This window comes from Papio anubis, chromosome 2, assembly GCF_008728515.1.
Source record: "Papio anubis isolate 15944 chromosome 2, Panubis1.0, whole genome shotgun sequence".
NCBI classification, from domain to species: domain Eukaryota; kingdom Metazoa; phylum Chordata; class Mammalia; order Primates; family Cercopithecidae; genus Papio; species Papio anubis.
Genome location: NC_044977.1, coordinates 100,686,131 through 100,712,851, shown reverse-complemented (window position 1 = coordinate 100,712,851; position 26,721 = coordinate 100,686,131). Strand labels below are relative to the sequence as shown.

Genomic DNA, 26,721 nt, shown 5'->3' with positions numbered 1-26,721 from the left:
TTTCTTGGGGAGCAAGTTGTACACTGGATCTTCCTTCTGAAAATTGATGCCTCCCCCTCATGAGTGTTGTGCTGTGCAGACAGGAACCTCATGGTGAGGAAAAGTGTAACTTTGATTGTTGCTGCTCTTTTAATGTCATGCTAAATGGAATGGCACTTCACAATCTCTCAACCACAGCAGTTTCCTCTTCTCATTCAAATCTAAGATACAAGCATTTCCCTAACTACTGTTTAAATCCAAAATGTTTATTTGGCAGACTGGTGCAAGTTGAATTCTGGAAGGAAATCTAGTTTTAAAAAATGTCTTAGAACATTATGTTCAGGGTTAAAGTCAAGGACCATATTTCCTACACATGTTGTTTTTCAGGCAATTTACCTTGAGTTTTTTGTGGAAGAAGCCAGAATGGTGCTTACAGGTGGAAGGGAAATGGTAGCAGTAGACCCAGAGAGCAAAGAGATCCACATGCATTTCCCTGATAATTATTTTATTCATTTATACTTCTGTCTTACTTCAGAAAGGATTTGAAGTGGCTTGCTGATGTAATCACAGTTCTGCTGGAAGAGATAAGGCCAAAGGAAATAAGAGGGGAGAAACAAGAAGAGATCAACCCATGTTACTCTAAACTGAATCACTTGCCGTTCCCACGATTTGCGAGTCCCATTTTCCTCTCATGTTCTGGGAGTTCAACCAGGAAAGGAACGTGTTGAGTCTGGATTGTTGAGGCCTGAGAGTAAGGCACTGGGTTTGAAGGACAAAATCAGCCACACTGGCCTTACTTCTGGAAGACCCCAGATTTGGATTTTGGAATAACCTGTTACTAGTCAAGATATCTAATGTCAGAAGACCACATAACTGCATCTTTTAGTCCTATTCCATTATGTCTACTCTTGAAATTAGCTCCAACAAGATACATTTTCCTATTTTGTTTTGAGATATCTGCTTCTCATTAGAGCATCAGCCAGCCACACATCTTGCATTAGGACCTTTAAGTCAACAAGTAGGAGATTAAAGGGAATTAAATGCAAGCATTTCAGGTAGGCCCAGGGAATAAGGGCATTAGGTGGCAGGTTACCTGGATGGTGCAACAGGGTTAAAATTATCCCTATATGATCCTGTTTCACGAACAGAAGATGAATGGACTCTCTTAAAAGACTTTACAAGACCAGTTAAGAGCAGGATAGTATAGCATGGTAATCGACACTCTTGATGTCTAATTCATCTGGGTTCAAACTGGAGATGAGCCATTTTTTTAGCTGTATGACCTTGAACAAGTGGCTCAACTTCTCAGAGCCTGTTTGCCCATCTGCAGGATGGTTATAATAATACCACCCATCTCCAGATTGTTATGAAGGTCAAGTAAAATTATGTACATAAAAATTTAGGCATCACGTGACACATGGTAATCCCTCAGTAAGTGTCAGTGGTTATTGTGTCTAAACCCCTGACATGTTGTTATTGTAAGTCTGCATCTTCATTGCTTAAGGAACTGAGTGACTATTAGGAGGAATTAAATTCCCTGTCAGTCTGCTGGGAAATAATTTGGAGATGGATAAGGACCCCAAAGCACTAATGGCTACATGTTCTCTGGGCTAGTTTTTTTTGTTGTTGTTGTTTTTTGTTTGTTTGTTTGTTTTTTTACTTGCTCAATGAAGGTATGGGAATTGAGGACCTATAAAGTTCATTCTCATGTGAAAATTATCTCTGGGTGAAAGGGTGCTTCTTTGCTTGTCCAGAGATACACGTTTCCTCTGAGAAGGGCCTAAATTGCATTGCAAAATGAAGAGTTTCAAGGGCTGTAGTGCAGTTACTTCTTCACAAAACATTAGCCCAGATTGTCCTCCCACCCAGGGCTTTTCAATCCTTGGACAAGGGTGTAAAGGCATCCCTAGGTCTTAGAGAATCAGGGTCTCATGTTTTAGAGCCCTAAGTTGCTGAGTGTGGGCTGTGACTTAGAATCACTGTGTAGGAAGGTGAAAGAAAATCTGCCAGCCCATTCTTGGCCAAGATGCTAGATTTGGAAGCCAAGATTCACTTGACTTGCAAACAGTTTCTGTGTTACAGAGTGGTAGAATTATGGATGATTGATTTTTTTCAATTTAGTTTTATATTTTCAAGTTTTCATACATCAGTATTATGAAAGAACGTACACATAGGACAAACAAAGTAACAGTAAATTAATAAAGTTATATGCAAATAATTCAGTAAGCTCAGGTATTAGAAGGGGCACATATCACCTAGATGTTATAGAAATGTAAACAGAAAAGGCACACACTTTGGATTACAAAGGGTCTGGATTTGGATCCGGTATCAGCACTTTCCAGGTGACCCAGTACCAGGGCATATGGTCTTGTTTTCTGTAAAATGGGCAGTGCTTACCTGATTTGGCAGCTGTGCAGATTAAATGAGATGATGTGAGTGAACAGCCTGGCAGAGTCAGTTTCTGTTTCTTCTCCCTGTTGGGGGAGTATTTGATGGTGTGAGAAATGAGCTATGAACAGTTCATCAAGACTGATATGTAAAGTGAGGGTAACTCACTTTGTTGTCAGTTAAGCCTATATGATCTCTTTTTCCTCATCCATCCATCCATCATCTTATTTATTCATGCATACATGCATGCATTCACTCACTTATTATTTCATCCCTGTTATATTGTGTATCCTACAGTGAGCAAGATGCTATTGATGCAGATATGAATGAAATAGGTGACTTTGTTTGGAACTTGTGAATTAATATGCAAATGCAGGAGTGACCCCGATTCTTAAGCACTGTCTTGTGTTGCTATTTAAACATAAAAACATGATCACAGTAAAAACATAAAGCTTAGTCATTGAATTAAAGATGCCAGAAGTTCGATATTCTACATGTCCAAAGTTGAATATTTATGTATATGTGAACATGTGTATATTTATATTTCTAATAATCATATATCTGTCTTAAAAGTAAAAGCAATATTTTTCATGTTATTTCTCTCATTTGCTCATGGTTTGCAGCTTATTTTACTAATATAGTGACATATTCATATTATGTGTTAGAAATCTACATTTGCAAAGATCAGCTAAGTTTATGTTTAAGATTGAGAATAGTCTGAAAGGATTGTGTCTAGCCAATTACATTTTTATTCTCAATTTTAAAACTCAGTATTAAAATAGTTGACTGTCTTCTATTTTCTGTATACTATCTGGGGCAGTATGTGGTGCTGAGTGACTTAATATTTTAGATTTCTTTTTCAGCTGTACATTTAAATTCCTTTCTTATTTTAGTGTCTTTCTCCCAAGAATGTCGCCTGATGCATTTAAAATGGGAAAAATATTTATTTTCATCTTCTTTAGCTTTCTTTTCTTTAATTAATTTTTAGCCCTTAATTATCATTATGAGCAACTGGGATTCTATTTTGTTTCAATTCAGAAAAACACTTTGCTTTCTACTACTTCCAAAGTATTTTAAGCAGTATGAAGAGTTTTAAATGGTACACATGATAATATAGCAGGTAAGAAATTGCTGGCATGAGTTTCAAACCAAGAGACAATAAGATGTTGTGCAATGGACCATTGATAAAGAGGTGGCAGCATGGGGCTCCTCACAATTGTGTTTGTTATTAGAGCCAGAACATGAGAAGAAATCACTTCTCTGCTCTCTAAGAGCCTTCTCTATTAAGTTATTAGGTTACTATAGATAAATTCTTAACACCTACCCAAGGTCTTAATTCTTCCCTTTCAAAACTGTGTGAAGGTCAATTTTTGTTCATGGCAAAGTCTTGTTTCGATGTTAAACTCACTGCAGAATCACTCTTTGAGGCCTGGCTGCAGTGCTGTTTATAAAATCCTTGCTTCAGGGTCAGGCTGCAAGTAAAACATCATTTAGAAGAGCTTTTGGCCTTTCACAAAATTGTCATGAACCTTTGAAGAAGAACTTGGAATTATATACTGCTTTGTAGCATACTGCAGTAGAATTTCATAGTTGTTTTTATGGGCCATGACAATTTTTGGAAGATGCTTACAACTTTTCTTATAATCTTCATTTAATGTGTGTATTCATCTGATCATTATAACTGCTTGGAGAATCCTTAGAAGTATAAATATCTTGGGTCATTTTGATACAGACATTTTCTAGTTTTGAAAGGAAAAGGGACAGGCATTGAGTAATAGTCTGATAAAGTATTTAATGTACAAGTATAGAACAGTAATAATTCTTTATAATTTTTTCTCCATGTCTTTCCATAAATTTTCACAAATGCATAAAGTGCATTTGTGAACATGTTACATATTAAACTGATTAATATTGTGACCCAATTGGATTTTTTTATGTACGTTTCTGTAGATCCCCAAAGCCTCCAAGTGTACTGATTTGGATGATTTTATATACATCCTTAAGACCATTTTCTGGTAGTCGTATAACTCTGAATTGCATTAAAAGAAAAAATAAAGCATTTTATAGAACTAACTGTGATTTTTCTCAATTTAAACTCTGCATTCTGCCTATTTGGAGCTACTTAATGATTTGCTGTGTCATTTCCACTCCTGAGTCAGTACAGCTTTATTTTTTTACTTAATTATAGCAATTAAGAATATATTTAAAGTCTCAACTCTTTGATCTTCCTAGTAGATATTTTTATTGGTCGGGGTCAGATAGAACACCTGTAGGAGATACATATTAGGAGATTTATTACAAGGAATTGGCTTATGTAATTTTGGGGACTGACTAGGCTTGATCATAATCCATGAGGCAGGTCATCAGGAAGGGCAAGCTGGAACCCTCAGGCATGAACTCTTCCACTGACTTAATCAGGCTTTTTTGGATTATCTAGGATAAGTCCTCTTACTTAAAATCAACTGATTATGGGTTTTAATCACACCCACAAAATACCTTCACAGCTACACCTAGATTAACGAATAACTGGGGACTGTAGCCTAGCCAAGTTCACACATAAAATTGATAATCACAAAATTTAAATGAAAAATATTTCAAATTTAGCAAAATAATATAGATTTCTACATAACTGTATATGTTTCATATCAGTTGAAACTAGTTGTTCCTTTAGTGGTTGCAATGAAATATACATTACGAAAGTGAATGTTCAAGTCCCTATAATCTTGGACCAGGAGAAGGCCATTAGCAAGATGATGTGGGTGGTTACCCCTGAGCTTCTGTCCCTGTAGCTAGGGCAAACAGGTGGCTACTCCAAGATCTCAAGGTAAGTACACCCCAGCCTATTCTGTCTTCTTTCTTGCTTCTCAGAACTAGGCTTTCTGAAGGACTCTGTCCAATAAGTGGAGAGGGATTTCCTTGGCTGTTTAGAGTGTATCTATTGCCAAATAATTATCAAAAACAGCCAGGCTTAAACCCAGAAGCTTAGGAAGCCAAGGGAGGGCACCCTGAGTTTTACCAAGAATACTGAAGATATTAAAGGAGAGGTTCTCCAATGGTTACCAGAAAACAGGTTATAGATAATATGCACTTTAAAACTGAATGACCACTATATTTTCTTGCTTCTGCTCCAACTTCAAGAATAGTAGCTTCTTAAAGGCACAGATTATATATCCTCAGAGCATGTCATAGTGAATAGCATAGATATCAGTTAGTGTTCCAGCAGGAAATAGTACACCCAAATTAGGATAAGGAGGGGTAAACCAAAAGTTTTGTTTAAAAAGGTGTGGACCTTCTCTAGAGAAACTCAAAATAATAGTGTAGTACCCTATAGCCATTATTTTCCTCAGTCGGTGGGGTTAGGAAAGGGAGAGATTACTGAAAGCATAAAGAGAACACGTAGAACTGAGAGTTGCCCTCATAGGTGCTGTGACCTTTGCTGAAGCGGTGTAATTAGTCCTCTGGGGAGGGAACCAAGGGAGAAGAAATACGGTACCCTGATTCTGAAAATCCACGTCACTTTCTCCCTCTAATCACCTGCCAGAGTTTCCAAATGGCTGAACCCACTAAATATCAGAGGGCCAAGGGCCCACCAATGTGATCCCTCCAAATTAGCCACCTGAGGGCACAATGGAGAGTGGACCCAGAGGGGCACACAGGACATAGAAGGCCCTTCACTCACGTTATACAGCAGCTCCAAGCATGTGAGCCTGAACAAGCTATGCCATTTCTCTGAGCCTCAGTTTTCTCACCTTAAAATAATGTAATCATAGTTATCTGGCAGGGTTATTTAGGGGCAGATAGTATATGTAAATGTAAATTACTCTTTTTTTAAACTTTTATTTTAGGTTTGGCATATATGTGAAGGTTTGTCATGGGAGTTTGTTGTAGAGATTATTTCGTCATGCAGGTATTAAGCCCAGTACCCAATAGTTATCTTTCTGCTCCTGTCCCTCCTCTCATCCTCTCTGCTCAAGTAGACCCCAGTGTCTGTTGTTCCCTTCTTTGTGTTCATAAGTTTTTATCACTTAGCGCCCATTTGTAAGTCAGAACATGCAGTATTTGGTTTTCTGTTCTTGGATTAGTTTGCTAAAGATAATGGCCTCCAGCTCCATCCATGCAAAAGACAGGATTTTATTCATCTTTAGGGCTGCATAGTATTTCGTGGTACATATGTACCATATTTTCTTTATCCAGTCTATCTTTGATAGGCATTTAGGTTGACTGAAGTCTTTACTATTGTGAATAATGCTGCAATAAACATTTGCATGCATGTCTTTTTTTTTTTTTGAGACGGAGTCTCGCGCTGTCGCCCAGGCTGGAGTGCAGTGGCCGGATCTCAGCTCACTGCAAGCTCCGCCTCCCGGGTTCACGCCATTCTCCGGCCTCAGCCTCCCGAGTAGCTGGGACTACAGGCGCTGCCACCTCGCCCGGCTATTTTTTGTATTTCTTAGTAGAGACGGGGTTTCACCGTGTTAGCCAGGATGGTCTCGATCTCCTGACCTCGTGATCCGCCCATCTCGGCCTCCCAAAGTGCTGGGATTACAGGCTTGAGCCACCGCGCCCGGCCTGCATGCATGTCTTTATGGTAGAATGATTTATATTCCTCTGAGTGTATACCCAGTAATGAGATTGCTGGGTTGAACGGTAGTTCTGCTTTTAGCTCTTTGAGGTATTAACATACTGCTTTCCACAATGATTGAACTAATTTACACTCCCACTAACAGTGTATAAGTGTTCCAATTTCCCTGCAACCTTGCCAGCATCTGTTATTTTTTGACTTTTTATAATAGCCAGTCTGATTGGCATGAGAGCGTATCTCATTGTGGTTTTTAATTGCATTTCTCTAATGATCAGTGATAGTGAACTTTTTATCATATGCTTGTTGGCTACATGTATGTCTTCTTTTGAAAAGTGCCTTTTCATGTCCTCTACCCACTTTTTAATGGGGTTATTTGTTTTTCTCTTATAAATTTGTTTAAGTTTTTTGTAGATGCTGGATATTAGATCTTTGTCAGATGCATAGTTTGTAAATTTTTTCCCATTCTGTAGATTGTCTGTTTACTCTGCTGATAGTTGCTTTTGCTGTGCAGAAGTTCTTAAGTTTAACTAGATCACACTTGATTTTTGCTTCTGTTGCAATTTCTTTTGGTGTCTTTGCTGTGAAATCTTTGCCTATTCCTATGTCCAGGATGGTATTGCCTAGGTTGTCTTCTTCCAGGGTTTTTATAGTTCTGGTTTTCACATTTAACTTTTTTTTTTTAGATACAGTGGCATGATATCGGCTCACTGCAACTTCCACCTCCTGGGCATGCCTCAGCCCACCAAGTGGTTGGGATTACAGGCACATGCCACCACACCAGACTTTTTCTTTTTTTTTTTTTTTTTGGTAAAGATGGGGGTTTGCTGTGTTGGCCAGGCTGGTCTCAAACTCCTGACCTCAAGTGATCCACCTGCCTTGGCCTCCTGAAGTGCTGGGAATACAGGTATGAGCTACCACACCTGGCCACATTTAAGTCTTTAATCCATCTTGAGTTGATTTTTGTGTATGGCATAAGGAGGGGGTCCAGCTTCAATCTTCTGCATGTGGCTAGCCAGTTATCCCAGCACCATTTATTGAATAGAGAGTCTTTTCCCCATTGCTTATTTTTGTCAGCTTTCTTGAAGATCAGATGGTCGTAGGTGTACAGTCTTCTTTCTGGGCTCTCTATTCTGTTTCATTGTTCTATGTACCTGTTTTTATACCAGTATCATGCTGTTTTGGTTACTGAAGCCTTGTAGTATAGTTTGAAGTCAAGTAACATGATACCTCCAGCTTTGTTCATTTTGCTTAGGATTACCCTGGCTATTCAGGCTCTTTTTTTGGTTCCATATGAATTTTAAAATAGTTGTTTTCCAGTTCTGTGAAGAATGTCATTGGTAGTTTGATAGAAATAGCATTGAATCTGTAAATTGCTTTGGGCAGTATGACCATATTAATTATATTGATTTTTTTCTATCCATGAGCATGGAATGTTTTTTCATTTGTTTGCATCTTCTCCGATTTCTTTGAGCAGTGTTTTGTAATGCTCATTGTAGAGATCTTTCACCTCCCTGGTTAGCTGTGTTCCTAGGTATTTTATTCTTTGTGTGGCAATTGTGAATGGACTTGCCTTTTTGATTTGGCTCTCAGTTTGGCTATTGTTGGTGTATGGGAATGCTAGTGATTTTTGTACATTGATTTTGTATCCTGAAACTTTACTGAAGTTGTTTATTGGCTGGAGGAGTTCTGGGGCCGAGACTGGGGTTTTCTAGATATAGAATCATGTTGTTTGCAAACAGGTAGTTTGACCTCCTCTTTTCCTATTTTGATCCCCTTTATTTATTTCTATTGCTTGATTGCCCTGACTAGGACTTCTAATACTGTGTTGAGTATGAGTGGTAAGAGAAGGCATCCTTGTCATGTGCTGGTTTTCAAGGAAAATGTTTCCAGCTTTTGTCCATTCAGTATAATGTTGGCTGTGGGTTTGTCATAGATGGTTCTTATTATTTTCAGGTATGTTCCTTCAATAAGTAGTTTATTGAGAGTTTTTAACATGAAAGGATATTGAATTTTAGTGAAAGCCTTTTCTATGTCTATTGAGATAATCATGTGGTTTTTGTCTTTAGTTCTGTTTATGTGATGAATCACTTTTATTGATTTGCATATGTTGAATCAACCTTGTATCTTGGGGATGAAGCCTACTTGATCATGGTGGCTTAGCTTTTTTGTTGTGCTGCTGGATTCTATTTGCAAGTATTTTGTTGAGGATTTTTGCATCAACATTCAACAAAGATATTGGCATGAAGGTTTCCTTTTTTGTTGTGTCTCTCTCAGGTCTTGGTATCAAGATGACGCTGGCCTAATAGAACGAGTTTGGGAAGAGTCCCTCCTCAATTTTTTGGAATGGTTTCTGTAGGAATGGTACCAACTCTTCTTTGTACATCTGGTAGAATTTGGCTGTGAATCTTTCAGGTCCCAGGCTTTTTTTGGTTGTTAGGCTGTTTATTACTGACCCAATTTTGGAGCTTGTTGTTAGTCTGTTCAGGGAATCAGTTTCTTACTGGTTTAGTCTTGGGAGAGTGTATGTGTCCAGTAATTCATCTGTCTCTTCTAGGTTTTCTGGTTTCTGTGTGTTCATTACTCTTAACAATAGATGGAGCTTCACACAGTGGCAATTGTTGTAGCCAGTGAGGTTTATCTGAAGCACAATTATTGCTAATTGAAAACTTTTCCCAGTACCCTGCTGTGATGACTTGAAATAGAGTTGGCATTGGCAGTTTTTGACAGTCCCTGCAGAGACTAAAAAAAAAAAAAAAAAAAAAAATAGATAGCATTCAATATAATAACTGCTACTGTTATTATAGTTGTCGCCACTGTTGTTACCTCAACTAATTCATAAAATAGATAAGAATTTCATTTCACAACAGGGAAAGAGGTAAGAGATTGAGGAAGCATTTTGTACTGTGTTATAATAACTGTAGCATCTTACGTGTGTGTGTGTGTGTGTGTGTGTGTATGTATGTGTTAACCTAAACTCTGATCATAAGACAAAGTGCCCCATCTCCTTTCAGTGGTGCTACTGATCATACATTTCTACTTTTCCCTACTTATTTGCCAGAGATAAAAAGAAAATTAGTAAACTACCCCAGTTCGAATTCCATTTCCCTCCAGCCTACCTCATGGTGGAGAATTTAATGACAGAAAGTGGCTGAAAGATTTGGGATCAGTGGGGAGAAATTGTGACTAATGCACATTGTTCGACTTTGTAATTACTACAATGTGATTTCATAAAAACTGTATTAGGCAGATAACATTGTGAGTTGTAATTGTGTCTACATATGTAATTTCTTTTCTCTATAGTATTTAGGATTATAGGGAGGATTTATAGATATGTAGAGAAAAAAGTAATTTTTTGCTTAGCACTCATATGTTCTTAGTTGAAACAGACACTTGTAATAACAACAACAGCAACAACAACAAAAAAGCAGATTAACAAGGGAAAAACAGAAATTTGTTAACATGCATATTTCATACATACATGGGAGATACCTAGAGAAGGAGTAATTATCAAAGAGGTGACTCTGAATTACACTTTATATAACATCTTCAAAAAGAACAGTAAATTTTTAGAGAAGTGACAGAACAAAGGAAATGGACTTTGAGTCTCCAGGGGCCGCAACTTGTGGGAAGGCAAATAAAGGCTAGTTAGTTAAAGTTTGTTAATGTAGATTCCTCTGGTGCCATCTCCAGGTCCATAAGGGTCTAAAGTTTTCATTGGTTAGCTTTTGTTCTTCCTGGTAGAAAGGGGAGATGGGATATATTATGTTTTTGTAAATTTATGTCCTGATTTTAGGCAAATAGAAGGAGGGCAGAGAGCTCTCAGGTATCTACTTCTTTCTTGCCTTCAGCTCAACAATCCTCCTGTCAAAAGGTGTATTGGGGGTGGCATATTATGGCCTCTCACAGTTACAATAGTATAGATAATAGCATATATATTGATAGTCTAGATTATTATGCTTTACTTAAAAATACAGTTTAGATCATAAATCAAATAGAAAACCAGATGGAAGCATTTTAAAAATTCATCTTGGAGAAGGTTCAAAAGGTATCTGTTGTCGTTGCACAAAAGAAACCTGTACCTTCAAGGTCCCGGGAACACCAGCGATAGCAGACTGATTTGGCATCAGTTGACCATGTGCTAACTGGGAACAGGACTTCTTAGAGATCACCAAGAAATCACCTCATTCTTTAGCCTTGGTCATATAATTAAATTTGAGTCTAATGCTCTAATCTTTAGATTATTTTGAATTAAATTCTTATTTATACCTTATGACAAGCACTCTGTTCTGTCTTCGTGGATGAGACTCCCAGCTGTGAATAAAGCCAGGTTGGAGGTTTTGCTACAGTTTATCATATTATACCTATGAATGATTCATGTGCCATCTGTTGACCATAAATCCAGTTAAGGAATTCTAATAAATGTACGTTTTCTACTTCCTAGAGTAAAGCAGAATTGGCATTTACAACCTTCCTTAGCAATAAAATGCCAGTAAAAATATAATTGACACTTATGGTTCTTTGCTATTCCTAAGCATTAATCACCTTAAAACGCAGTATCAGGTATCTGTATTTCCATGACTATTAGCTACAAAATGTTGGCAACATGTTAAACTTCAATTACTTTTTATAATATCTTATATTCACATGAGCAAGATTTAATGACTCACAAAGACAATTTGGAATAAATACAGATATTCACCCTGGAATTTTCTCTTTCAATGGGAATAATTATTAACAACACTGGTTTCTTCTCTGAGGTAGTAATTTTTGGTAGTCTAGTTCTTATTCAGAGTGCACTGACAATGTGATTATTATTAGTACCTCTGTCATTCCCAGCATGCAATTATTTGCATATTAATTTAACTTTGTTATTGGGTGAAAATAGCACCATATCAGCAGAGGGATATGATTTTAAAGTATCAGTGACATGAAATAATTTTAACGTGGAACTAAACTTTGTTATGATTCTAAATTTACTTTTAAAAATAACAAATATTGCTTTTTATGACTACAGATTATGCTGCACAAAATAAGGAAATACATTTAGTCTAAAAAGTATCAAGCCCCAATCCTATTTCTGTTATTTTAACATTTTTTATTTGAATATTCACTCTCAGTATTTTTTGACATAGGGACGTGTTCTGACTATGCTTCGACAGATTAAAATGGTAACACATGAGAAGCTCACACAGATGGACTGGGAAATAGAAACAGGTGTTGCACTCACCTGCCATTGTTTTCTTTTTCCCCCTTTCAGTTTTTTTCTTTTAAAATAAGAGAATGGGTCCTTCTTTCCATAGTGGCAGTGAAGTTAGAGTACATTGACAGGCTTCTTCTTTGGACCAAAAAATAGTCCATGCCCTGCAAATCTTGATTTTATCTCTTGGTGCAACTGATGAGTAATGTGACTCTTTATCATACTGTCTTTGTGTTTTTGAAGTAGAAATAATAAAATGCATGTGTAGTAAGACTAATTTTGTAAATAAATAGAGAATGTACATATGTGTGTTCATATTGATTTTTAAAAGATCTGGAGGGAATATTCATAAATATTAAAAATAATTATTCTGTGTGTTTTTGTTTTCTCTTTTGCACTTTATATTCTAAATTTCCTTTAATCATAAAAGGTTTATTTTTTTAAAAAAAGGGTGATAATAAGTAAGCAAAACTGCCCACTTCCTTCCTCACGTTATCCACTAAGTAATGCCTCCAAAGAAAACACTATAGAAGTGAGAGAGGAAGTGTGCATTAAGGGGGAGTCCATGCCAAGGACTAGGAGGGAAGGGGCAAGTCTTCAGGCCAGGATCAGGCTTAGTCAGCACACTGAGAGCAGATCTCTTGGGAGAAAATGGGACCCTGAATCAGCTTCCAGAAACTGACAGGGAATTCACACGGCCCCCAGTTGACTATGGGATTGTTATTACCTTTGGACAAGGATGCTCTTGTTGATATGACCAGTGTATTCTCTGATGCATTCCCAACCTGATGTTTGTTTAGTGCCTGAAGAGCCAGGCAAAACTCACTCCGACTGCCTTTGGCATCCACCTCCACAGGAGGGATGTATTGTCCCTATTAAAAGTGCTTGGCATGGTAACTTTGGGTTAAACACAATTGGGTGGAAGCTAGTCTTGTGAAATAGAGATCTGCATAAAACTTGAGAGGGTAGAACAAACAAGGAGCAAATATAGAGAGTCAAATCCATAAAACTTGAGGCTATTTAATTTCTAGATCAACATTTATTCTTCTACCCTATGTACCTTCTGACCTCCTCCTTTGTAATTTCTTCAGACCCAACCTTCCAGACCCCTCATATAAAAATATTTCTCTCCTTTTCCTGAGATGATCAGTGCTGGTCACCACCTTTCTATATAAGGATCAGCTTTCCCCTCCTTTGGGTTTGTACAAGAAATCGTTCATTTATCAATGTCTGTGGAGCCCCTGTTATATATGTCTGAGGTCCTGGTTAGGGTAAATGTCATCACATATCCACACAAATAATGCCCGTTTATTAACAAAAAAAGACTTTCCAACCCTCATCTCAACAGGACCCCTGATATACAAATTCACTGTGTAGTTAGAACTGCAAACTTTAGCCCTTCTAATGTGGTTCTAGACCCAGACGTGGTATCATGTTGCTACTGATGAGGGTTAGTCTTAACTAATGCCCTTGAATTGAGACTGGGGTGACATACAATGCATTCATAGAAATTAGTAAGGGCTATCCTAGTCCTCAAGAGAAATTTAGATAAGCTGTATTTTGTGCATTGATATATATCAGACTCCTGTGACACTGGAAGTTTTATTTTGCCTGGATAAAGTTACTGAACAAGTAGCATCTCAGTTTGAGACACTAAGATTGCCAGTGGGTGATGAGCACTGTGGACATGAACCATCTGCACTGTGGAGTGTGACTGGTGTCTTCCACAGCAGTCTTTTTTGTCTGCCTGTTATTAGGTGACCTTGAGGCTGTGCAAAGTGAGTTATACAGCCTCTCCCTGATTAAATGCATCCTGTCTCTCTCACATTGTAAAAATAATTGTGGACTTTATGTTCCACCTAGGATTATAATTCCTCAATGCCATATGTTTGAGTTGACATAAACAGTCTTCCCAGAAATTTGGCACAAGCCTGACCATGTGCTGATTGGGAACAAGACTTCTTAGAGATCACCAAGAAATCAATTCATTCTTCAGCCTTGGTCACATAACTAAAATTGAGTTTAGTGCCCTAGTCTTTAGATGGGTACCTCCGTGATCTTGTTAAAGACATTTGTTTGCAAGGAAAATGCTACACAGTTTATCTATGTGTTTTACTGGACTTTGTATTTTTTTTTTAAATGTCACCAGAATATATCACTTAGATCTCCAGTCTCCTTTATGTTTTAAGTTGTAGCATTTTTTCACTTTCAACATGATATTTGATGCAAGATTTTCTTATTACCTCCACTTTTGAAAAATGGTATAAAGTAAGAGGAAATTGCACAGGAGGTGGAGAAGCCCATCTGTAGAAACGCTGATAGCTTCATTGTACATTAGTGTTGACTCTTGAATGAAAAGGAAAAACTCAGTAGCTCTGGAATGCCTAAGTCCTAAAGTTTTTCACACAGTAGAGCTCTGTGAAGCACCAACCCAGTTTTGTTTGTTTGTTTTTTGTTTTGTTTGTTTTTTGAGATGGAGTCTTGCTGTTGCTCAGGCTGGCTTTCAACTCACGGACTCCAGCAATCATCCTGCCTCAGCCTCCTAAATAGCTGGCCACTATAACATACGTGCCACTATGCTTAGCTTTCAAACTATATTTTTAATGAGTTTGTCCCTCTTAGGACATTCATTGTTTGGTAATTAAAACTAAGCAGCTGGCCAGGCACGGTGGCTCACGCCTATAATCCCAGCACTTTGGGAGGCCGAGGCAGGCAGATCACCTGAGGTCGGGAGTTTGAGACCAGCCTGACCAACATGGAGAAACCCCATCTGTACTAAAAATACAAAATTAGCTGGGCATGGTGGTGCATACCTTTAATCCCAGCTACTTGGGAGAGTGAGACAGGAGAATCACTTGAACCTGGAAGCAGAGGTTGCAGTGAGCCAAGATGGCACCATTGTACTCCAGCCTGGGCAACAAGAGTGAAACTACATCCAAAAAAAAAAAACAAACAAACAAAAAACTAAGCAGCTGACTTGGCAGATGTGGTCAAAGGAACCATCTTTTGTCATGCATTCACTGGGAGATGCAGGTAACATTTGATTTCATGGCATTTAATAGGTGATTTTAAAATGGCAATTGATTATATTTTCAAATAAACGCAGTCATCACATAAATACTTTGTCACCTTTACACAGCACCAACATGATGTTTTTGTAATGAAAACTAAAGCCAGTACGGAAAAGACTTGTACAAGATCTGTTTAAATCATTCAGTGAATGCTAGTCCCTATGGTTGATACCGAGGAAGAAAAGGTGAGCACAGGAGCTCACATGCCAATGGGGAGGCAGAAATTAGTCAAAGAATCACAGAAATCAGTGTAAAATTAACAGCTGTAACACAGGTTATGAAGGCAAAAGATCATAATGCTGCCTAGGCTGGGTTCTCCAAAAGCAAAACCTGAGACAGGGGTTCGGGTACATATGACTTATTGTAAGAATGCTCTCAGGGGAAGGGAAGTGTCCGAATCTGAGGCAGGGGAAGGGTGTGGTCTCAGATGAACGGAGCTTCAGCTTGACCCCATGGGAGCTCTGGAAAATGAATTGCACCACAGAGTTGTCCCACCTTAAGGCAAGTGGCTGGCCTTTCATAGCTGTTCCCCCATGCAAATCAGGCGTTAACCAGAGTTAACCCAGGATGGGCATGGCCCTTGGATAGAGGAACTCCCATAAGGCCAAAGGCAGTTTTCCAGACAAGGGGGACAGCAACAGAGAAAATGAGTGCAAGTTTAAGGAGCTCTGAGTGTGGCACGATCAGCATCCACTACAGATGCTAAGAGAACATATAATACAATGTTCTGCTTTCTTCAGAATCCTCCAGTGGTCTCCTGTATCACTGAGTCAGACCCAAATGCCTGAAAATGTCTGCAAAGATCAGGGGGATCTGGTGCCTGCTCTGACCTCATATCATAGATGCCTTTGAATCAAAATGCTCATTGCTCTATATGATACTCACTGTTGCTTTAGTTACCTTGTCCTGGCTGGATTTTCAGTTACCTTTTCTATTTAAATAGCAATGCATATTTTGGACATATTTCACATTTGATCAGTGTATGTTGAGGTGCCTACTTTCATTTTCTTACATTTTTATTCAAAATATCTGTAAGTGTCTAGAGTAGTCAAAAATCATAAAGACAGAAAGTAGGATGGTAGTTGCCAGAGGCTGGGAGGAAGCAGGAATTGGGGAGTTATTATTTAATGGGTATAGAGTTTAGTTTTACAAGACGAAAAGAATTATGGAGATGGAGATGGTGGTGATGGTTGCATAACAATATGAATGTCCTTCATGCCACAGAACTATACATTTAAAAAGAGTTAAGGTGGTAAATTTTATGTTGTATATATTTTACCACAATTAAAATAACATAAGTGTCGTGGAATTTTGCATTAGGTTAAAGTTTGATATATGGCATATGACTTTTCTGGCTCCAGAGAAACCTCTTGCCTTTACCAAACATAATCAGAATCAGTGCCTGCATTTGAAATTGGCCCAGAGTTGAAGATAAAAGACAGAGATTCTTTGAGGCCAATTTGGTTTTTTAATTTTACACAAAAAAATTGCCAGATACAGTGGACTTCCTTATCTGGGTTGTATTCTTCCCTGTTACATCTGCCTTTCTTTCTGCATTTAGGTCTGTCTGTTAGATCTCTGCTGTCTGGGCTCTTTTTACAATTTTTTAAAATACTAGTACTTCTTTTGTTATTTGATATCTATTAATCGTATTCCTCCTTGCATTCTTCACCTTTGTGAGTTCTATTTTCGCATTTTGGTTTCCATTACGTAGCAAATATGGGGAGGTCATCAAAATCTGGCTCTGTCAAAATAATAGCTGCCTTCCGCATTGCCTGGTACTGTGGAAGACCATTACTTCCTTTTCATATTGTTGGGGTCTTGCTGCAGAGACTCTCAGCTGTGATTCTTCCTTTGAGATGTTTTGAGTCATTTTCATTGTTAGCCTGGCTGCTGGATTGGAAACACTGCCAAGTTCCTGAAGAGACAATTTTATCTGACAAATTTCTTTCAATTGCAAGAACATGTGTTACATATAAGACATATAGCTAAGAGCCAATTTAACATTGGAGGTTAGCACATATCAGCAGATGTTTATGGAGGGCCTACTATATGTCAGTCTTCGGGGAGGACTCAGGCACATAGGAGGAACTCAGGAGATATCAATAGGCTAAATAAAAGTGAACCGATTAGATTAGAGAACACACACACACACACACACACACACACAGTTTTAAAGAACTCAAAGTCCTAAAAGAGGAAGTGAACCTACAAACACATGACTATAGTAAACTATAATATGCCTCAATTTCCTCAACGATAAATTAAGGACAAACCTATGTTATTAGATTTCCAAGATCATTCAATGAAACAATACATCTAAAAGTGCTTAACAGAATGGCAGACAGAGCAGTTAGAGTGCTACTTAGTATCAAGATACACCAAACAGGAAGAAAGTAATCAGCTCTGTAGAGAGTAGTAGTTAGGTAAGTTTATCCAAGTCAACTGAATATAATTGGTGACAAAGTAGAACAGGGTTTTGTGGATGTAGCCACCCTTTCACAGCTGTGTCAGCAGAAGCCTCTGTATGTATTGGCAGCACCATATACATCTATGTACGATGAGAAATTGGACCCCTATTTATAGGCTTGATCTTCTGATGTTGCTTGACATTTCCGTTAATGGAAAATGTCAATTTTCCAGTTTTCTTGCCAAAGGAAATTACCAAATGGACCATTTACAAGCTACTGTTAAACATTATTTATAAATGCTCGATGACCTTGATTGTGTTAAATAACCAATAATTGCTAATCATTATGTTTCAGAAGCCTGAGGCCTGCCAAGCCTCTTGGGAACTACACAAAATATTTTCATAACAAATCTAGTAATTTCAACATCATAATATATCTAGTAGGAAAAGCTAACCAGTAAATATTGTTATTCCTTAAAAACGTTTTCTAGGGGAAGAGATGCCTTTTAAAAATCTATCTCTGGTCAATTTGTTGTTGTTACTGCTTAAATCATGGTCCTAATTACCATGCCTCATTGCCCCTGAAAACAGAATTTTGAAAACACTTTCTGATTTCTAAGGCAAGACTATATCATGGTACATTGTCAAAAAATTTCTCCAGGATTATTTACCCAGCAATGTCAAACTCGTAGATAAGAGGATATGTCAACTGCATTTTCCATAAATTTCAGTTGTGTAGAATATTACTTTTGACCTATCATAGAACGAAAAGAATTTATCGTGATAGAGGTGGGTATTAAGTGTTTAACCAAAGATTAGAAATATTTAAAATCTAAAGCAATCACAGAAACTTCTTCAGAAATCTTTTTGAAATTTACTTTTGATGAGGCTTAATCCATAACCAAATACTATGGCCAAATATAAACTTGAAATACAGGTTTCTGATATTTGAAAAGGTGGGCCTGGATTACATTTCAGCCTTTCTGTGGCCCAGTTCCTTTATCCCTGCCAGTGCCTGTGCAGTTTATGGAACACTGAGTAAAACCATCAAGTCAGGAAAATACCACTGCATAGAGGAAAGCAAATCTAAAACAACACAAAAGGTAATAGTTGTTTACTTGGTCAAGCTGTCTTCTTTGCATATCATGTATATATTCATAATAGTTGCTATATAACATAATTTTTAACCCTAAAATTTGAATGATATGAGTTACTGGTTAGAAGTATTCTCCATAACAAATTAGGTTTTGATTTTTATGCTTGACAATTTTGACCCTGATAGTATTGGTTACTAAATCCTCTCATGGCACACTACATCACCATGATGCTTCATCTATTCTATTTACTTATTTATTCGACGAATAGCCTGCCACTGGATCCCAGGGGAGGGCTGGGGGTGCAGCGGTAAGCCACATAGACGAAGCCTCTGCCCTTTGACATTCCAGTGGAGGAGACAATTGACAAATGAACAAATGAAGAGATATACAAAGTCACTCATTATAGATTACAAGGACCAGGACGGAATAAACAGAGCTCTAAGAAAAATAATAGTAGGAACACATTCTTTATAAAATACTTGAGAACATTCACCTTCATGTTACTTGATTCCTCAATATAAACACCCACATGATAAATTTAATCTAAAATTAGATGTCAGGAAATAATACCCCCTGTTATTATTAACTAGTGAGTTTCCTTTCTTCTTTTGGAAACTGCAAATTAAATAATTTACCATATTTTCCTTTTTTGCTCTGACTGCCAGAAAGCTTGGAAAAAACTTTGGTGCCCAGTGAAAGCATTAAATTATCTCTTCTCTTAGTATATTGGTGCAGCAGATGACTGACACATCAGCCTGGCCTCTGCTTCCCAATCTCAGGGCTGGGTTTATAAAATAGTGAGTGGTCGTGGGGCAGGCCAGGCCAACTTAGACAGACTAGGGAAAAGACTTTTCAGTCCAGGACAGAGAGGTTGTAAGGAAGGTTTTTAAACAGAAGTTTCTCAGTGTGATGTGCAATATTACGCCTTTATGTATGCACAAATTGATATTACTGTTACTTGCTAGTGTTAGGTGAGAATTGGGCTTGAATTTTGGTGGATATCCAAGCATTAAGAGCAACCTGAAGCTCATCATAGAGTCAGAGCACATGTCCCCAAAGGGCCAGCCTCATTCTGGTTACACTTGGTTCCTGCTACTTTGATCTCTTTTCCTCATTTCTTCTTTTCCTAGTTTATTGATTTTGTTGTATTTTTACATTTATATATGAGAACATTATCAAACATTTCTGTCTCTCTCCCCCTCCCCCTCCCTCTCCCTCTACCTCCCCACTCCCTCTCTGTCTCTTTCTCTCCCTTTCTGTCTCTTTCTCTCCCTCTCTCTCTCTTTCTCTTCCTCTCTCTGTCTCTTTCTCTCAACTTCCCTAAGAGCATAAAGTGTGAAAGGCAAACAGACGTAGGTTTAAAGTCTTGCTCTGAAACCTACTAGCAGTATCATTGGAAGGATATTCCACAGTGGATGCTGCTGCGGTACCATGCCCATTTCCCTTTGCCAGTCCAGTGCACCCATATCCCATGGCTCTGAGTGTTGATCCCTGATGGCTGAGCTGCTCCTGTCTCTGGAGAACTTTCCTTGATAGAGAATATAACCCCCATGGGTGGGGGGTGGAGTGGATTCTTGCAGACATGACTTGCTAATGTAGGGGCACAAAGGCATATCTTCTTTTCTTAAGGTGGGACCAACTCTGCAGTACAAAGCATGTTCCAGAGCTCCCATGGGGTCAGACCAAAGCAGACTCCAGCTGAGGCCATATCTCTGCTTGTCCCCTTCTCTTCTTGTATCCTGCTTCCTTTGCTCCCCTTCTTTTGAGGCTACCCTTACAATAAATCATGTGAACAAAATTCCCTGTTTCATGTTCTGCTCTTTTTTGTTATTAGTATTACTATTTTTATTTTACTTTAAGTTCTGGGATACCGGTGCAGAATGTGTAGATTTGTTACATAGGTATATGTATGCCATGGTGGTTTGCTGCACCTATCAACCCGTCATCTAGGTTTTAAGCCCTGCATGCATTAGTTATTTGTTCTAATGCTCTCCCTCCCTTTGCCCTCTACCCCATGACTGGCCCCAGTGTATGTTGTTTCTCCCCTTGTGTCCATGTGTTCTCATTATTCAGCTCCCACTTATGAGGGACAACATGTGGTGTTTGGTTTTCGTTTCCTGTGTTAGTTTGTTGAGGATGATAGCTTTCAGCTTCATCCATGCCCCTGCAAAGGATGCGATCTCATTCCTTTTTATGGCTGTATAGTATTCCATGGTTTATATATACCACATTTTCTTTATCCAGTCTATCATTGATGGGCATTTGGGTTGACTCCATGTCTTCGCTATAGTAAATAGTGCTACAATAAGCATGTTTGCCTGTGTCTTTATAGTAGAATGATCTGTATTCCCTTGGGTACATACCCAGTAATGAGATTGCTGAATCAAATGGTATGTCTGGTTCTAGATCCTTGAGGAATTGCCACACTGTCTTCAACAATGGTTGAACTAATTTACATTCCCACCAACAGTGTAAAAGCATTCCTATTTCTCCACAGCCTCACCAGCATCTATTGTTTCTTGACTTTTTAATAATTGCCATTCTGACCGGCATGGTTTTGATTTGCATTTCTCTAATGATCGGTGATGTTGGACTTTATTTCTCCGTTGCTTATGAAGCTTGGTTTTGCTGGATATGAAATTATGGGTTGAAAATATTTTTTTCTTTAAGAATGTTGAATATTGGCCCCCACTCCCTTCTGGCTTGTAGTGTTTCTGTGGAGAGGTCTGCTGATAGTCTGATGGGCTTCCCTTTGTAGGTGACCTGGTCTTTCTCTCTGGCTACCCTTACCATTTTTTTCCTTCATTTTGACCTTGGAGAATCTGATGATTATTTGAGGTTGGCCTTCTCATGGAATATCTTAGTGGTGTTCTCTGTATTTCCTGAATTTGAATGTTGCCCTGTCTTGCTAGGTTGGGGACATTCTCCAGGATAATACCCTGAAGTGTGTTTTCCAGCTTGGTTCCATTCTCCCTGGCTCTTTCAGGTACTCCAGTCAATCATAGGTTTGGTCTTTTTGCATAGTCCCATATTTCTCGGAGGTTTTGTTCATTCCTTTTCATTTCTTTTTTCTCTAATCTTGTCTGCATGCCTTATTTCAGCAAGATGGTCTTCAAACACTCATATCCTTTCTTCTGCTTGGTTGATTTGGCTATTGATACTTGTGTATGCTTCATGAAGTTCTTGTGCTGTGTTTTTCAGCTCTATCAGGTCATTTATGTTCCTGTCTAAACTGGTTATTTAGCAGCTCTTGTAACCTTTTATCAAGGGTTTTAGCTTCTTTGCATTGGGTTAGAACATGCTCGGTTAGCTCAGCGGAGTTTGTTATTACCCCTCTTCTGAAGCCTATTTCTGTCCATTTGTCCATTTCATCTTCCATCCAGTTCTGTGCCCTTGCTGGAGAGGCATTGTAATTATTTGGAGGAGAAGAGACACTCTGGCCTTTTAGATTTTCAGGATTTTTTCGTTGATTCTTTCTCATCTTCATGAGTTTGTCTAATATTGATCTTTGAGGCTGCTGACCCTTGGATGGGGATTTTGTGGGGACTTTTTATTGTTGATGCTCTTATTGTTGCTTTCTGTTTGCTTTTCTTGCACTTATCAGGTCCCTCTTCTGTAGGACTGCTGTGGTTTGCTGGGGATTCACTTCAGGCCCTATTCATCTGGTTCATTCCCATGCCTGGCGATGTCACACAAGGAGGCTGGAGAACAGCAAAGATGGGTGCTTGCTCCTTCCTCTGAGATCTCTGACCTAACTGAGGCCAGTAGGAACACTCTTGTATAGCATGTCTGACAACCCCTGTTGGAGGGTCTCACCTAGTTAGGTGGCAAGGGGAGCAGAACCCATTAACAAAGCACTTTGTCCCTTGGTGGAGCGGGTGTGCTTCGCTGGGGTAAACCCACGCATCTGGGCTGCCTGAATTCTTCAGAACTAGCACGAGGAAAGACTAAGTCTACTGGTCTGTGGAGACTACAGCCACCCCTCCCCCTAGGGGCTCAGGCCCAGGGAGATCAGAGTTCTGTCCTTGAGTCCCTGACTGAAGTTATTGGAATTCCTGTACGGAGGCCCTGCCTTGATGGGTCAAGGTCAGGCCTGAAGAGGCCCTCTGTCCACAGTCTGCCACAGCCATTGTGTTGGACTGTGGCGGATACCTCTTGGGACCAAACCATCCAGCCTCCCCAGCTCCAGCAGGGGAAAAGCGTGGCCTGGAGCTATAGAGATGGCTGCTGCCCTTCCCTTGCCCTGGGAGCTTAGTGTGTTATGCAGTTATCAGTCTCAGTGTCAGCTGTCACCCTTCTACCAAGGAGCCCAAATGGCTTAGACAGCAGGCAACTACAGCTGTGGCGCTGGTCACCTTCCCCCAGGAGCTTAGCAGCCTTAAGCAGATTCTAGCTTAGTGCCTGTTGAGAATCTGCATGGATTCATGGTTGGGACCCTAGACCCCAGTGGCATGGACTCATGAGTGGGATCTTCCAATCCATGGGTTGCACAGTTCCATGGAAAAAGGACATTTTCCAGGCTGGGTGGTACACTCACTCACTGCCTCCCTTGGCTGGGGGGTGTGGACACCTCTGCCCCGTGTAGCAACCACACCACACCACACTACTCTTCCTTCTTCTCTGTGGATCACACCAGCCACCTAGTCATTTCCACTGATGGAATCTGGATACCTCAGTTGCTGGTGCAGGATTTGCACACTGTTATGGTTCTTTTCAAGGGGAGCCTCTGATTGCCAGTGCTTCTAATCGGCCATCTTGACCCCATCCCCATCCCTGTTCTGCTCTTTGAGTCTCTGTTTTCTTATCAGAACAATAAAGATAGCTCACCACTCAGAATTATTTTGAGGCTTAAGTGAAATAATGTCTATCAGGTATCCAGAAAGGTTTGAAAATCAGACATTCAAGTTCTGATACTAATTGTTGTTATATTAGGCCACAGCCCATGGCTAAAGAAGTGTTGAAAAACTGAAATCCTATTGAAAGCTTTTCACAGTGTCTTGTTATTCATTCTGATTGTTCTGGTCATCACGGCCCAATAGATGATACATTCCCTTTGCCAAGGAAACATTTTTTCAGTTTCTAAGTGCAGGGCTGCCCTCTAGTGGACTCTGAATGCACGTTCATTGAGGATAATAGGTAGTTTTTGCAGCCACATGGCAAACTGTGTGAAAACATGTCCTTTGCAGGGACATGGATGAAGCTGGAAACCATCATTCTCAGCAAACTATCACAAGATCAGAAAACCAAACACCGCATGTTCTCACTCATAAGTGGGAGTTGAACAATGAAAACACATGGACACAGGGAGGGGAACATCACACACTGGGGCCTGTCAGGGAATGGGGGCCTAGGCAAGGGATAACATTAGGAGAAATACCTAATGTAGGTGACAGGTTGATGGGTGCAGCAAGCCACCAGGGCACATGGATACCTATGTAACATAACTGCACATTCTGCACATGTAACCCAGAACTTAAAGTATAATAAATAAATTAATTTTTAAAATACTCATTTAGTCGAAAAAAGAAAATCGGTCTTAAATGTCTGCCTCGATAAGCTTCCAGTGTCCTCCAGAGACAAAACACTGCAACCTGTTGTCCTCAGAGCATATGTTCCTATTCTCTTGAGGCTTGAGGCTTAAAACCAGATGGAAATGTAGCAAGATCTCTACTCCAACTTCTCATTTCCAGAGAAAAATTCAGAATTCATAGAGGTAAAATGAGAACTGAATTATAATCCTGCCTTGGCTGTGACTTCCAACTCAGAAGTGATTTTGTGTGATGTGCTGATGTCCATTGGGACATAGATTCTTTCTCTAGGAATAGTTGCCATCTGTTTAATTACAATTCTTTCTAATTATTTTACTATCTTCCTACTACTTTTCCCTTTGCTCATTTTGCTGTAGCCACCCTGTCCTCTTATTGTTTATCTAACACAACAGGCAAGCTTGCTCCATAACCTTTGCACGGGTGTTCCCTCTTCCTGCCATACTCTTTCCTGTACCACCTTCAAGTATTTGCTCAAATGTCACATTCTCATTCTGACTACCCTATTCAATATTTCAGTTCCCCAACATACCAGCACTCCAGGTGTTCTCTTATCCTGCTCTATAGCTTCTTTTTTCTGTAGCCCCTATCACTTTCTATTGTGCTGTATAACTTTATTCATTATATAGTGTAATGAATGTAAGTGCCCTGGGAGCAAGGATCTTTGTCTCATTTCTTTACTGATACAGTCTGTGTTCCTAGAACAGTGCATAGTGCACACTAAGGGCTCTACAAATATATAGTAGATTAAATAACCTTCCAAAATAAACTTGTCCCTCAGTGGAAAAACTACTTCCTCCAGCATAGAAGTGCAACTCTCTGAAGGCTGAGGAGAAATTGAACAAATTTTCTCTGCTCCATGAAAGACCAGACCACTGCTGCCTTAACACTGCATACCACCAAGTATTGGCATCACAATTAATCCAAGAAATTGGTTGCAAGTAGGAGTTTGTCATTAGAACTCCTAATCTGCTATCCTCTACAGTGCCTCCAGGACCCATTTATCAAGTCTCTCATCTCCATAAAGCCAAGTCTCTTTCATCCCTGGACTCTTTCCCCATGCAATGTAGTTTAGCTTCTATTCTGCTGACTCTGCTTCCACCACCTTGAGTCCTCAAACTCTGCCCTCTGGAGCTCACTGTCATCATCAGCAGGTGCTTCCTGTCTTCAGCTCTTCTCTGAAAATGGCCATCATTGTTTTGCTCTGAAGTCTGCCTCTCCCCCAAGGGCACAGCCACCTTGCAGTTTTTTCAAATAGTGGCTCTTTATTCTCTTTCCAATTTAACTCTGGACTTACTCCAGACCAGAACTCCAGGTCCTTTAAAGTGCTTGCCATCTGAATGTACTATCCACCATGATCCTTGTTCTAGCCATCTTTCAGCCTTGTAACCAGTCCCTCTCATTCACAGAACACTTTATTACCTAGATCACTGATGTGGTTTTGCCCACTAGTCCTGTGAATTTCCACTTTGGTGACTCAGCATCCCTTCAGTGACCTATCCAACATCCTAGTCTCTCAACTTTCTGCCTTCTACAAATCTTCTTCTCCATGGTCCTTTTCTAGTCTTTGTAATCCTCAATAATGCCCAGCCTCCAAATTCTTGACCTTAGGCACTCCAGTCTCTGACCTCCACTTCTCATCTTCTTGTGGCTCCATTCCAATAATCCTTCATCCCTGTATTCTAGAAGCTTTCACTTTTTCATTATCAGGGAACCCTTCTTGTTCTGACTTCCTTCTTACTTATCTTGCACTCTTGGTCCATCAGGATATTTGTTTCTTTGTGTCTTAGACCATTTTGTGCTGATATAACAGAATACCAAGACTGGATAATTTATAATGAACAGGTATTTATTGGCTCATGATTCTGGAGAATGGCCAGTCCAAGATTGAGGGGTCAGCATCTGGTAAGGGCATTCTTGCTAGGTCATCCCATGACAGAAAGGCAAAAGGAAGGCAAGAAAGAGAGGCAAAAGGGAGCTGAACCTGCCCTTTTATAAAGAACCCACTCCCACAATAATGAGCCCAGTCCTGAGATAACAGCATTAATCCATCCTCGTGGCCTAATCACCTCTTAGAGGTCCCACTCTTAATACTGTTACAATGATGATTGAGTTTCCAGCACATACTTTTGGGGGAATATATCAAACCATAGCAATTTGCATTCACCTTTAGTCCTTTTGTCCTTTCTGCTCCTTCAACCATACTCACCTGACAAACCCCACCCCTGGTTAACCTCTGGTCACCCGCAGTGCCTCCTCTGTACCTAAGCATCTGAGTATGTATGGAGGAAAAAGTACCACCATGTTGGGTGATTCTACTTTAAATTTTTGACTACAAGAGTCAGTGGGCCCTGAACCCTGCCTGGCAATCCTAAATTATTTTCCTAGTCAATAGACTCATCAATATCTATTATTCATGCCTTCTCTCTCCTCAATAATCATCCTTGTCACCTC

General features: G+C 39.4%; 1 protein-coding gene, 1 long non-coding RNA gene and 1 other non-coding gene across 9 annotated transcripts in view; 2 read left to right on the top strand and 1 right to left on the bottom strand.

The window, feature by feature from the left end:
- The window catches only part of LOC116273657, a 30,314-nt gene extending 27,789 nt beyond the window's left edge, over positions 1–2,525 (bottom strand). The window contains exons 1-2 of the long non-coding RNA XR_004181964.1: positions 2,377–2,525; positions 376–554 (exon numbers count right to left, since the gene is read on the bottom strand). This is a non-coding gene — a long non-coding RNA (uncharacterized LOC116273657). The remainder of the gene's footprint in view (positions 1–375; positions 555–2,376) is intronic.
- MYRIP (myosin VIIA and Rab interacting protein) overlaps positions 1–26,721 on the top strand; it is a 404,653-nt gene that overhangs the window by 145,794 nt on the left and 232,138 nt on the right. The window lies entirely within an intron of this gene.
- On the top strand, positions 9,544–9,685 carry LOC116273877. The gene has a single exon (XR_004182387.1). It is a non-coding gene; the product is annotated as a U4 spliceosomal RNA (small nuclear RNA).